Here is a 12,881-nt window from a genome sequence, read left to right on the forward strand (position 1 = left end):
AGGTGCATGAACAGACAGACCTGGGACAGGAGAGAAAGCCGGAAACAGGCCCACGCATATAGAGAAGTTAGTGTATGATAAAGGTGACATTTCAGGGGGGTCATGTTCAGGGAGATCCACACCCAGGAGGGTCCATTCTAGGGGGGATGTTCAGGAGGGCCCCGCTAGGAGGACCCTGCTTGCAATGTTGATGCTCTGTGGTTACTATCTTGAAATTTTAATAATTTTATTGAATTTATGTTCTGAAAATGGAGCATGCTCTGGGTTTGGCGCCTCAATGCAAACGGGGCCACATCCCTCACCACCTGCCCGCCCCCGCTCAGTCGGCACTGCCACCTCTGCTCTGTGGGAGGCCTGGGCACAGGAACCCAGAATGCTGAGTGGTAGAGTGGGATCCCTGGTGCCTGCGAGGGTCTGTATTTGCCCTACAAGCTCATATTCCCATGCCCCAGGGAGCATGACTACACATAGCAAATTGAAGACACCATGACCTGCACAGAGAGACAGAGAGATAGAGGGAGGGAAGAAGAGGGAGAAGGAGAGGAGGAGAGGCACAGACACAGACTTCCAAAGAAAGGAAAGGCCCTTTGTCCTGGGTTTTGAAAACAGTGCCCACATTTTCATTTTTCGCTGGGCCTGCGTTTTACATAGCTGGTCTGGGTCTCATGAATTATATGGACAGGTGTTATCTTTCAAGGGTTTGCTCTTTAATGAAAATTGAGAAGGCAGCCAGACCCCAAAAGAAAAATGGTGTGTTACCTTCCTCTTGTGGTTTTCTGGGGCTTCTGCACCATCTGCTCTGCCACCCCATTAGCTCAGTCATGAGGGCTCAGTGAGAGTGCCATCTGCAACTTTGTATCACGGTCTTGGCCAGTGTGATAAGGCAAGAAAAAGAATAGGAAGCATACAGAGTGTAGAGGAGGAAGTAAACCTGCGTCTGTTCATAAACAATACGGTTATAGACATAGATGTAGAAAATCCTAAAGAGCCCACAAAATGCAATGGAATTAGTAACTGAACATAGCAAGGGCAAAGATACAAAAATCAACATCCAAACCCAATCATGCCTGCGAGACACAACAGGAAAATTAAATTGAAAAACACTATTTACAGCAGTAGCAAAAAATATAAGCTACCTGGAATAAATTTAACAAAAAGAGAAGCAAGACCTCGACTGTAAAAACTCCAAAGGATGCTGCCGAGAGAAGTGAAAGCAGTGAAGGAACAGCGATGCATGCCACAGCCAGGGAGGGGAGACTCAGCCCATTTCAACATCTATCCTTCCCAAAATGACCTACCCGACCAACGGTCCTCATCAAAACCCCAACAGGCTTTTTTTGTAGACATGGAGGAGCTGATTCTAAAAGAGGGAGGGAGACACAAAGGGCCCTGCGGCTCCTGCCAGTGCTGACGAAGAGCCTGGAGGACTGACAGACAACAGCTCCGTCCACTGCAAAGCTACAGGGATCGAGGCAGCCACGAAGACAACCGGTCGCTGGGACAGAATGGAGTCCAGAAATAGACCCGCTACAGGTCGGAAATCACAAGAATGGTTTCCTCTTGGCTTGACTTGAAAGGGACTTTCTGGGCGGGGGGCGGTAGTTGCTCTAATGTGATTGGGGTTCCGGTTACAGTGTGTGTATTTGGTCACAAGTCATCCCGCTGGGCTGCTGAGGTACTTGCACTTTATTGTGTGTAAACTGTCTGCCAGTGCAATGGATTAATAATGACCACGAGAGGGTCTGATGGGGCTGGGTTAGGATGCCTAGGTGTTGCTGAGAAACCGCGGTGGGGGGTGGCAGCTTTTCTGGAAAACTTGCTCCAGGCACTTTTTGGGTCGGACCCAGAGTAATTGCTATTTTAACAAATGTGTTAACAAGTTTCTGTGACTTTCTAGAAATTTTTAAAAAAATAATTAAGCTCAAATCCTCCTGTCAATCAACCAGTTGTGATGGAAGCAGACGCGTCAGTGTGAGTGAGCCAAGCCGGGCGCATTCGCTCGCAGTTTCCCGAAATAGCCCATTAACTCCCCATCACCATTCATGACAGCAGCACCCAGTGCCCACCACACACGTTGAGGGCGGTGCAGTGAGAGGGCAGACTGCCTCCCCTCCTGCTCCCCTCTGCTTGCCCCCCTCCTCTTCTCCCTTCTTCCTGGGGTGGGGGCAGACCGGACACCTGAGGCCTGGAATCCTCACAGAGGGGCTTCCCTGGAATCCTCAGTAACAGAATGGTGGGCATGTCTGCTGTCCTCCTCCGAAGCCGCCTATTGGTATACGTGCTCAATACTGAGCATGAAAAACCGAAATGAAATAAAGTCTGGCGTGGGAAAGCTGCCTGTGCGTATGCTCAGCCAGCCCCCGCTAAGGGAACCGGGATGGGGGCTCACCCTGCGCCCACAGACTGAATGGGCTTATTTAATGGGCAACCAAGATATTATGTCAGTCAGGGAAAAAAAATATGCTTTTCCATTTTGGGAAATAGTCAAAGCTTTTATATTCCACCAAAAATAGAAGTGGAATTCTAGAAAGCAAAACTAGCTGGGCTTAAGCATGTCTGCCATTCAAATGAACCCGCATGGACTGCGAATGCTCTCATCTTTCTGGAATGCGTGCCTATGTTTCTCCTGAGGTTCTGGCCCTGGACGGGAGGGACCCTGGGACCGGCTTTGGGTCTGCATCAGCTGGGCCGCCCAGACCCCTCACCAAGCCTTCCTGTTCTCCCCCAACCTGCCACTCGACTCTGCGCCCTGGCTTCCTCCGTCCATCCGTATGGGGCCGCGGTGACGCTGCACCCTCCCTGATGTGTCCTCCTCAGCCTATATCCCTCAGGGGACCATGACAAACATGAAATTCTTTCCTGAGTTGGTTTTTTTTTTTTTTTGTCACTTAAACCTTCTCTCTGAAAAGAGACTTGCTTCTCCTACCTTCTTCAGTGTCTTCCTCTGCTTGGCCTTGCGCAGGGCCCCTGCAGTGACACGGTGGGGGAGGGGCAGAGCAGAGAGGGGTTCCTGGAGGGAAGCTGGAAGGATCTTGGTGTCCCCAGAAAGCATTGGGCACACAGGGCTCAGAGGCATGTAGGCAGGGAGACGCCAGGCCCTAGGCAGTGGTTCAGATGCCACTTCTCTGGGGAGTTCTGCCACCAAAAGAAGCCTCATCCCAGAACACTACACCTGTGCATGGGGCCCTGTGGAGTCTCTCTAGGTGTTTGATGGAGAGAATGTGGAGCAAAGGGGCTTTGGCCAACCAGCCCGAGACAGCAAACTCACCCTCTCAGTGACGCTCAAACCCCCAGGTTCCCGCACGCTGCTTAGGAGTTCTTGTGCCAAAACTACAGTGTTATCAATCTCGATGCCTGCCCAGGGACTTCTCCCTGCCTGATGCTTGTCTTGCCAGTATTTCTTCTTCTCTGATAACTTACATTTAAAAAATATACTTAATATGCCATTTGACTTACCAAAAGGCTATACATAAATGTATGTAACTTATAAAGCATCATGCGCGGCCTCCTCTTCCTCAGGACGGAGGCCATCTTCTGTAGCCTTGGTCTGCAGACTCCTCCCCAACCCATCCCCTGCTGTCTTCTGCTGGCGAAGGTCTCCACCCGAAACTCGGCTTATCACTCCCTTACTTGTTATTGTATTATGTGTGCAGAGATGTGTTTATATCTATGTACTATATACATGTGTACACAAAATAAATTATATATGTAGACAAACCTATATACATGGCTTGCATGTGTTCCTAAGCCTTCTTTCTTATGCTTAGTTCTCCTTGTTTCTAGGTTCTATAAAATGGCATATTTTTCAGCCAACATTTTACTTCCCAGAATCACCCTTGTTGGGTGTTGGCTGTAGTTGAGTCATTGAACGTTAATCGCCATTACACAATGTGTACAGTGCATGGATTTACCCTGATGAGTTTGTCTTTCCCCAGTAAATGGGTAGCTGGATATTGTGAACACAGCCATTACACACAGCTGCTGCCTGTCTTCTGACCGCATGTGGAAGTATTTTACCTGGGTGTGTACTTAGGAGAGAGATCATTGGCTAAGAAGTTACACAAATATTTGATTCTATGAGACAAAGTGTTTTCCAAAGTGGCTGCAATTTAAGCTCTTCCTGGCAAGGTTTAAGAATTCTGGTGACCCACATCCTCTCCAACACTTGATACTGTCAGTCTTTTAAGTTTTTGCCGACATGGTAGGTGTAAAAGAGTATTATTGTGACCCGAGCTTGCATTTTCCCATTACTGATGAGGTTGAACATCTTTTCATGTGCTGATTGGCCATTCATACATCCTCTGCTGTTCGAGTCTTTTGTCCATTTTTTCATTAAGTTGTTTGCCTTTTCTTACTAGGTATCTAGTTCTTCACATATCCTGGGTACAAATCTTCTGACAGCTATTTGTATTGTAAATACCTTCTCCCTATTTACTGTGTCATTTTACTTTATTATATCTTATAATGAACAGATGTTCTTAATTTTACTATGAGCAAATTTATCAGTCTTAATCTTATATCGTTAGCACTTTTTTTAAACCTTAAGAAATCTTCTTTCCTCAAAGTCATAAAGATATTTGCCTATATTTTAAAAGTTTAAAAGTTTTGTCTTCCTTAATTCATCGGGACTGAGTCTTGAGTAGGGTGCAAGGTACATACCTAATTCCATTCCCCCCACAAATAGAGAAACAGGTGTCCCAGCGTCATTTACTAAAGTTATTTTTCCCCCCTACTGATCTGCAGTACCTCATCAGTCATACATAAAAATATGTGTGGTCTGTTCTGGACTCCTGTTGTGTTTCATTGGTCAATTTGTCCATCCTTGGGCCGGTAACAAATGGCTCAATCGGCTATCACTTAAAGTCTGTCTTAATGTTTGCTGGTGCAAGTCCCATCCCTTCTTCTCTAGGATTGAGTATCTTGGCTCCTCTAGGTCCTTTGCCTTCCTGTTATATATTTCAGAATCAGTCAACATGCACAAAAATCCCTGCTGGAAAGTCTGTCAGAATTCCATTGACTTTACAGGTAATTTGAGGGAGATGTGACCTCTCTGTGACTGTGAGGTCTTCTTATTTATTAAAATGATGCATCTCTACATTCTCTTGCTCTTTCAACAATTTTTTAAAAATACTTTTCTCCTTACTGATCATGTACTTCTTTTGTTAGATGTATTCTTAACTCATACTTTTGTTGCAATTTTGTCAACAGGATTTTTCTAAATTACATGTTGTTTGTTGCTGATGTATAGAAATTGGTTTGTGTGTGTGTTCATTTTATACTCAGTAATCTTGCTAGATTTTTATTAAATCTAACAATTTAGCACTAAATTACTTTTAATTTCCTGCATATGTAATCATATTACCTGTGATTTTTCTTTTTCCCCTTCCACGCTTTCTACATTTTATCCCATTGCTGTGTGGGGCTGTTGTTTAGGCTCTATCGTAATGAGGAACATCCTTCTTCTGTTCCTAACTTCAAGGGAATGTTTCTAACATGTCACCATTGGTTTGATGTTTGTTTTAGGTGTCAGTAGGCACCCTTAATCAGGCTAAGGAAGTTTCCTTCTATTCCTGGTTTCCTAAGGGCTTGTTTTTCTCAATATGAGTGGTGCTGGGTTTTGTTGAAAGCTTTTTTTTTTTTTTTTTTTTTTTTGCAGCTCTTGAGGATCACACGGGTATTCTTTGATCTGCTGATGAGGTGATTCACATTCACAGATTTTTAAGTGTTAAACCAGAGTTATAGTCTTGGTCATATATTCTTTTTTTAAAAAAAGATTTTTATTTATTTATATTCTTGGTCGTATATTCTTTTCAATATCTTGGTCGATATAATTTTATATGTTACTGATCTTGTTTTGCTGCATTCTCTGTTTAGGGTTTTATGATAACTTATTTAGATTTTGTTTATGAGCGGTTGGTTCATATTTTTTCCCCTTTAGATTCTGAAGTCAAGGTTATGTTAGCATCATAATATGTGATGGGGAGTGTTGCCTCTTCCAGTCAATCCTGTCCCTGATGCTCCACTGAATTTTCAAAGTCACAATGACTTCTGCCACATCCAATGGATTTTCTGCCCTCACTTTAATTTGTACTCTTATCATTTTACTGACTTATCTTTTATTCTTAAAACACTCTCTCCTGTTGTGTCCCTTGTACTTCCCTGGGTTCCCCCAGTCTCCTCTGCTCACTCACAGTGTGTCCGGCACTCTAATGGTTGACGTTCTTCAGGTCTGGGCCCAAGTTCTCCTCTCTTCTTCCTCCTCTCTATTTAGGTAATTATTTCTATTTTCATGGCTCTCAAACATGCATCCCCAGCACTGTTCTCTTTCCTGCACACCCATCTTTCACATCCAGCTCTCTTCCTAACACAGCCATTGGTTGGCATGGTAAACCCAACACAGCCAGAAGGATATCCTGGCTTCTCCCAGTCGTCTCTCAGCGTTTTCCCACCTCATTATATAACACCATCACCTCCAACACACGCAGCCAGATTCCTGGGTGAGTCTTGATCCTTTCCTCTCCATACCCCTTCACTCAATCTGTCACCAGGTCTTACTCAATCTATTTCCTAAAACATCCTCTTTCCATTTCCATGTTACTGCAAGATCAGCATATGGAGGCATGTTTTGTGTGCCATTCATCCAAGTCGGGGAAGGCCATGATAAGCTTGTTTGTGGAGGTGAGGGGTCTGAGGAAGTATAATAACAAGAGGCTGTCCTGGGCTCCTTGCCAGTCCCTAGAGCAGCTGACAGGAGCAGCATGAAGGGCCTGGTCACACTGTACCTGTTCTTCACTGCTGCTGGAGGAGAGGATGAGAGTCACACCTCCAGCTCCAACTGAAGGGCGGTCACGTGGCTCTCCCTGAGTTAAACGACATTAAATGAAGACCGTGGAAAATGGCCACAGGGATAGACTCTTGTGAGTCACGTGTCCCGTTGTGACTTGCTTGGGCCAAAGGGACTTTAGTAAACGTGGTGAAGAGGCTGGAAAAGCCTTGTGCACTGAGCTTTGCAGTGAGAAAAACCCTAGCCAGCCTGCTGATGGCGGGTGACACATGGTCCACCTGGTCCCTGACGGTGGCTCATATGAGAAGGTCCGGCCCACACCCCAAAATAGCAGAGCTGAGCTGCTCCAGCTGCTGGCCCACGAGATCGTGAGCAATCCAATGACTGCTTTAAGCCACTTAGTTTTGGCGTGTGTGTTACACACAAATAAGGTCCTCAAGCATATACTCCCTTATTCAGGATGACTCCCCAGTGGGTGTCCCAGGAGTCTTGACATTTACTTAATTGGCAACCAGTGGCCCTTGGATACTGTAGCTGGCACTTGGCTTTCAGGCAGGGTCATGGGCTCTTTCACTGGCTGACCCCAAAGACAGGTTTTTCCTTTCCCTCAGACAGCAACCTGAAGCAAGTGACTGGCCTTCTGTAACACTTTCCCCTGTGGTTAATTTATGCTCCTGGTCACTGAGTTTCTATGTCACGTTCAGTTGTCACACGACTCCTGAATAAGAGGAGTAGCTCACACTGATGGAGTGCTGACCACGTCCCGGCCTCTCTACCTCTGAGTCTTCTCCATGGCACACTCGAGGAAAGGGGCAGAGGTCCTGAGAGATGCCTAAGGCCCCTCGGTGACAAGGGGCAGCAGCTGGGCTGGACTGGGAGTATAGCCTCTACACCCCCTCCCCCCACCCTGCCCCAGGCTCGCCGTGCCCCAACCCTCTCTCCATCCTTCATGAAAATGAATAAAGAAAACCTCATTAAAATAGAGGTGGGAAGCCCTGAAGTGGGGGCCCTCATAGAGTACTTAGTGCCCTCTGCAGACTCCAGCAGAAAGAAGTTTCCTCATAGCCCCCAGCAGGAAAAGCCCACTTTACTATGGAGGCAGAAGGAAGGTTTTCTCTTTACTCAGCAATAGTCCAGCCAATGAGAGACTGCCACACTCAGCCAATGAGGAGCCACCACCACCCTGAACTCTCACTCTCGTCCAATGAACTTCTGCTCATAACTGCTCCGAACTTCCTCCTTTTTCTCTGTAAAGTAACACTCCCTGCCTCTGTTCTCCAGACTTGCTTGTGGTTCCCCACAGTTTGCATTCCCAAAATGCAACACCTCTAATATTCCCAAGTAAATCAATTTTCCTGGTAAAATAACTGGCCATTTTATTTTTAAGGTTGACTTCCTCGAGTTCTCCTAGTAAATCATCCAAAAACGAACTGCTTGTGGCTTATTACTTGCTCTTCTGCTCTCAGCATTTGTGCTCAAGTTTTTCTTTATTAAACTTTATTTTCTGTTCTGAACAGAACTGCACCCTTGAGTTATTCTGGTCTTCAGAAGTGCATTTCCCCATATGCTTGTTGCATGTAAACATTTCTTGGTGTATAACCGTATAGCATAGATGCAGGAGTAAGTTTATTGCATCACTGTAAAAAGGCTTTAAAATGCCTTTACTGTCAAAACCAGCCAACTCAACAACCACATTAACTTCGTTAATTCGGTGTCACTGAGAGTGATACAGGGAAACCGGGGAGACCCCTGGAACGTGGGGACCCCGATTTCTCACTGCACACCCAGAGCTCTCGGGAATGTGGACCGGCCAGAATGCATGTGAACTTCCAGTTCACAGCGGGACCTCCCAGCCTCCCAAGCTAGGTCACTGTCATCCCCGTAGGTCACCCCTTTCCCTGCTCCAGCCTTGTCTTGCGCTCCACAGCCCCTGACGACCACTGGCAGAATTCGGCTCGGCTCGGCGCGGCGTGTGCGCGCGCAAACGCACGTCCTGCGTCGCGGCGTCGCCCCCCGGCGTGCGCGCGGCTGAGGCGAGTGCGCGGACGCGGAGGCTGTTGCGGCGGCCCTATCGGGCCGCGCACGGGGGCGCGCTCGGGGCCGCGCCAGGCCATGGCCCGCGCGCCGCAGCCCCGGGCGGCTGAGCGGTGCGAGCCCCGGCGCTGCGCGCGGAGCAGAGCAGCCAGCGACTGAGGTGAGGCGGGGGCGGGCGGGGGTCGGACACCTAGAGCGGACACAAGCCGCCGTAGCCGTGTTTCTGTAAGCGCCGCGGGGCAGGTGGGGAGGCCAGGCTGGGAGTGCTGCTCCAGCCGGACCCAGTGCTGCCGGCTGGGTGTCCGAAGGGGCTGCAGGCCGGGTCACCCGGGTAGGGAGACGGCACCCGAGGATGAGGCTGCGCCCGGGACGGCCCGCCTCTCCTCTCCGGGGAGCCGCGTCTGCGCCGGATGCTCTGCGCCGCGAGAGAGGAGGCTGCGCCCCGGCATGGAGGGGGTCTGTGCCTCCGGACGAGGCTGCGTCCCGAGAAGGGGAATCTGCGCCCCCGGAATGAAGGGGAGACTGCGCCCTGGGATGCGGCTGCGCCTTAGGGTTTGGGGGCTGCATCCCTGGATGAGGCTATGCCCCGGGATGAAGCTGCGCCCCCGTGGAGGGAAGACTGCGCCGGGGACAGCCCCGTCCCCACCCTGGGAGTGCCGCGTCGGCTCCGGATTCTCTGCCCCGGGGAGGGGAGGCTTCGCTCGGGGATGAGGCTGCGTCCGGTGTGAGGGGAGGCTCTATCTCCGGGATAAGGCTGCGTCCTAGGATGAGGCTGCGCCCCCAGGATGAAGCTGCGCCGCGGTTGGCCCCGCGTCCCCTCCCGAGGGCGCCGTGTCTGCGCGGGATGCTCTGAGCTGCCGGGAGAGGAGAGGGAGCCCCCGGGGAGGGGACGCTGCGTCCAGGGTAAGGTTGCGCGCTCCGCAGGGCGCCGTGTCCGAGCGGGATGCTCTGAGCAGCGGGCGGCCCGGGGCGGGGAAGTTCCCACTGGTGCCGGACGTCTGGAGCGATCCGGAACAATCTGGGGCGATTGGGGGCCCGAGATGACTTCTGACGTGTTCACATCTGCAGTAGGAAAAATACCGGGCTGTGGATCTGTCCGAAGGAAGGTGTCAAATTGGGCTGTGGGCGCTAAAACGTGTTGGAGTTCCGATTTACATGCCAGATAACATAAAATGTGTTTCAGCTCCGGTATATACGTGGGAGACCCTTATCGTTTTGTTTGGTTCGCAGTTATATTTTTAGCCAACCCGTTTTGGTTTTACTTATGATAAAGGCATTTTGTTTCCTACACAGACCGTAGTGGTTAGCGTTCCAGTCTCGAGGTATGAGGAAGAGTGGCTGGATATTAAACTTGCCTCTTTACTCTTAGTACTCTGATTAAGAGGATCCAGTCATCATTATGTTTTGGGGCTAGAAATATTTAATCATTTTTGTTCCCTTTTAAATTTACTCATGTGTGTGATGTCTTTGAAAGGTGCCATCCAGAGCTACGTTTTCCAAGACACTGGGTTGTCTTCAGAGCAGTTCCGGGCAATGTCTTTGATTACCATCTTTTCTTTGGGGCTGAGGCTACTTTTTCCTCTGCTCGCTGAGGGTTTCCCAGAGGGGAAAGGGAGAAGGAAAAAAAAAAAAAAAAAAAAAAAGGCAAAAGGTTGTGTGATACTGCTTAGCCCGGGGGTAAGAGAATTAGGTGCCCCTCTGGGCAGGGTTCTTTCAGAGGGCAGGGTCCTTCTTTCTCATGGGCACCCGCAACAGGGGCCTGGTAAATATTTGATGAGACTGCACTGAGCTGGGTCCCCCATTCTGCCCAGAGGTGGAGGCCAAGGACTCCTACCTGCTTTGAAAGGAATGCATAGTTTTTGAGCAATGCCTGTTAGGTGTCTGAGGGTTCCCAAGACTAAATGCATTCAAGCTACATCTTCAACAAATTCAAAAATACATTTGGGAGGAAAGACAGGAGGCCTTTCTGCAGGGGGCAGTGGGGAAAAGAAAATGGGTCCAGCTCTGAGAAATTCAGTCCGCATGTGTCTGGAGGTGTGATGTGCTGAGGAAGTCAGCACTAGGAGCGAAGAGAGAATTAGCTAATGACAACATAGACAGAAACTTCTGTGCCCTGAAGGGTAATTCATTCCTCTATGAATTTATACATCCTAATAGAAGCCCCAGTGCTTTTTGATTTTTGGAATAAGAAAGTTCTTTAAACTTACGCGGGTCTGCTTAAAGGTAGGTTTAAACAGAGTGAATCAAGCAAACTGAATCCATTTGATAAATACTTATCCTTGGCCTGCCCCATGCTATGCCCTCCCTGACTTCAGCCACGGAACACAGTTGTGGGCCAGATAGGCAGGGATCAAAAGAGTTCAGAAGCTCGCAATTTGTTTTATGAAGCACTTTTGTGGGTACTGCAGTTTTCAAATAAAATTTAGAATTTTAGTTATAAAAATTTTAAATGTATAGCATTAAAATATTTTTGTAGATTTAAAAATATAAGCATGCACACAGTCCATTCTGAAGGCACAAAAAGATAAGAAAACCTGCTTTCGCCCCGCCCCAAGTCGCTCCTTTCCCCTGCTGCTGTGACGAAGGGCGTTCTTCCCGCAGAGTCAGAATAGTGGACACACAGTCAGTTATGTGTTTTAATGTCGTTTTTAGTATTTCCTATAACAAACAGTGCTGCAGTGGACAGGTTTATGGATGGGTGTAGCAAAACCTGCTAATCGTATTTTTTTTTTTTTATTAAGCGCCAAAACTCCTTTGCTATAAGGCTTATTAAGAGCTGGGCTTTTTTTTTCCGTCGAATGTTGTGACAAGCTATGTCAGTTCTTAGGGCCAAGGCCTCTTAATTAAATAGGTAGAAGATAGCTAGAAACTACACTTTGGAGATTAATAGGTGAACTTATACACCTCCCATCTTACTAAAAACTTGAAGAAAAATCATTGGTCTTTAGTATGAATCTGGAAAGCTTAGAGAGGTCCAATTTTATTGGGAACTTAATGGGGGTTATTTGGTGTCAATTTTCTAAAATGTGAATTTCTAAATCTGTAATTTGGTGATGGACATGGTGGTTTAAAAAAAACCTATTAAAAATGTATTCATAGTATGTGAGGTAGGAAAGGCTGGTTGTAAGAATTTCCTTTACAAATTGTCCATTGGAGGCATTCGATTTCCTCACTCCCTACGTGGCTTTTCTTCCCCATGTCCACTCTGCATGGAGGGTGGAGAGGGCAGAGCCGTGGCCAGCGGAGGTCTCCACGTGGCCTCGCTGCAGCGCTTGCTGTTGAGCCCAGACCATCAGTACCCTCGCCTCTTTGCGTAGGCTGGTTAGTGTGCTGGGTGCTCTTCTCCACCTGTACGTATGCGAGGTGATCTAGGAGTGTACGAAGAGGACCGGCTTTGGTTTTAGGCCTCCCGCCTTTGTGATGGATTTAAGAGGAAGACAAGCAGGAAGGGGGTGGAAGTTGCTCTGATGTGCCTGGTGTCTTCACTGGCAGCGCAGCGAAGCCCTGCTTGCCGCTAGGTTGGCTTTGTTTCATTTGCAGGATCACCCCACAGGTATGTACCCAGTGCCAGGTATTGTTCTGGGTGTGGAGACCTGGGAGCTAGCGCAACATGCAGAGTCTCTGCCTTGTTGGGTTCATATTATGGCGGAGGAGGGGACATGAAGCCCCACATGAAGTCCTCACATTAGGCTGGGCAGTGTGTGTGGGGGCAGGCATCTGAGCGGGAGCTCAAAAGATGGAGGGAGCTGGGTGCTGCCCTCTGGCTGGCGCAGGCAGCAGGAACTCTGCAGCCAAAGCGTTGGGTCCAAGGTATTGTCCCTTGCTGGTGCTAGCAGGGAGGTGGGCGGCAGGAAGTGAGCTGGGGGGTGGTGGCGAGGAGGGCTGAGGCTAGGAGTTTAGATGCTCATCTCTTTGGGAAGCGAAACCTTAGGAGCGCTGCCTTCCTCTCTGCTTCCCTCCTTCCCTCCCTTCCTCCATTCCTTCCTAGTTGACATTAAAGAGTTTTGAATGAGGGAGTGACATGATCTGATTTATCTTTAAAAAGAATCGCTCTGGCTGTTAT

At 48.4% G+C, this 12,881-nt stretch overlaps 1 protein-coding gene across 4 annotated transcripts in view; it reads left to right on the top strand.

Moving 5' to 3' along the window:
* Positions 1-8,874: 8,874 nt before the first annotated feature.
* Positions 8,875-12,881, top strand: part of ADARB1 (adenosine deaminase RNA specific B1) — a 104,170-nt gene continuing 100,163 nt past the window's right edge. For all 4 annotated transcript variants that reach the window (XM_054579134.1, XM_054579126.1, XM_054579142.1 and 1 more), the window contains exon 1: positions 8,875-8,978. The gene's annotated coding sequence lies outside the window, so the exon portion shown is untranslated. The remainder of the gene's footprint in view (positions 8,979-12,881) is intronic.

The sequence above is a fragment of the Pteronotus mesoamericanus genome, unplaced genomic scaffold (assembly GCF_021234165.1).
Source record: "Pteronotus mesoamericanus isolate MK-2021 breed Mesoamerican mustached bat unplaced genomic scaffold, CSHL_Meso_final contig_116, whole genome shotgun sequence".
NCBI classification, from domain to species: domain Eukaryota; kingdom Metazoa; phylum Chordata; class Mammalia; order Chiroptera; family Mormoopidae; genus Pteronotus; species Pteronotus mesoamericanus.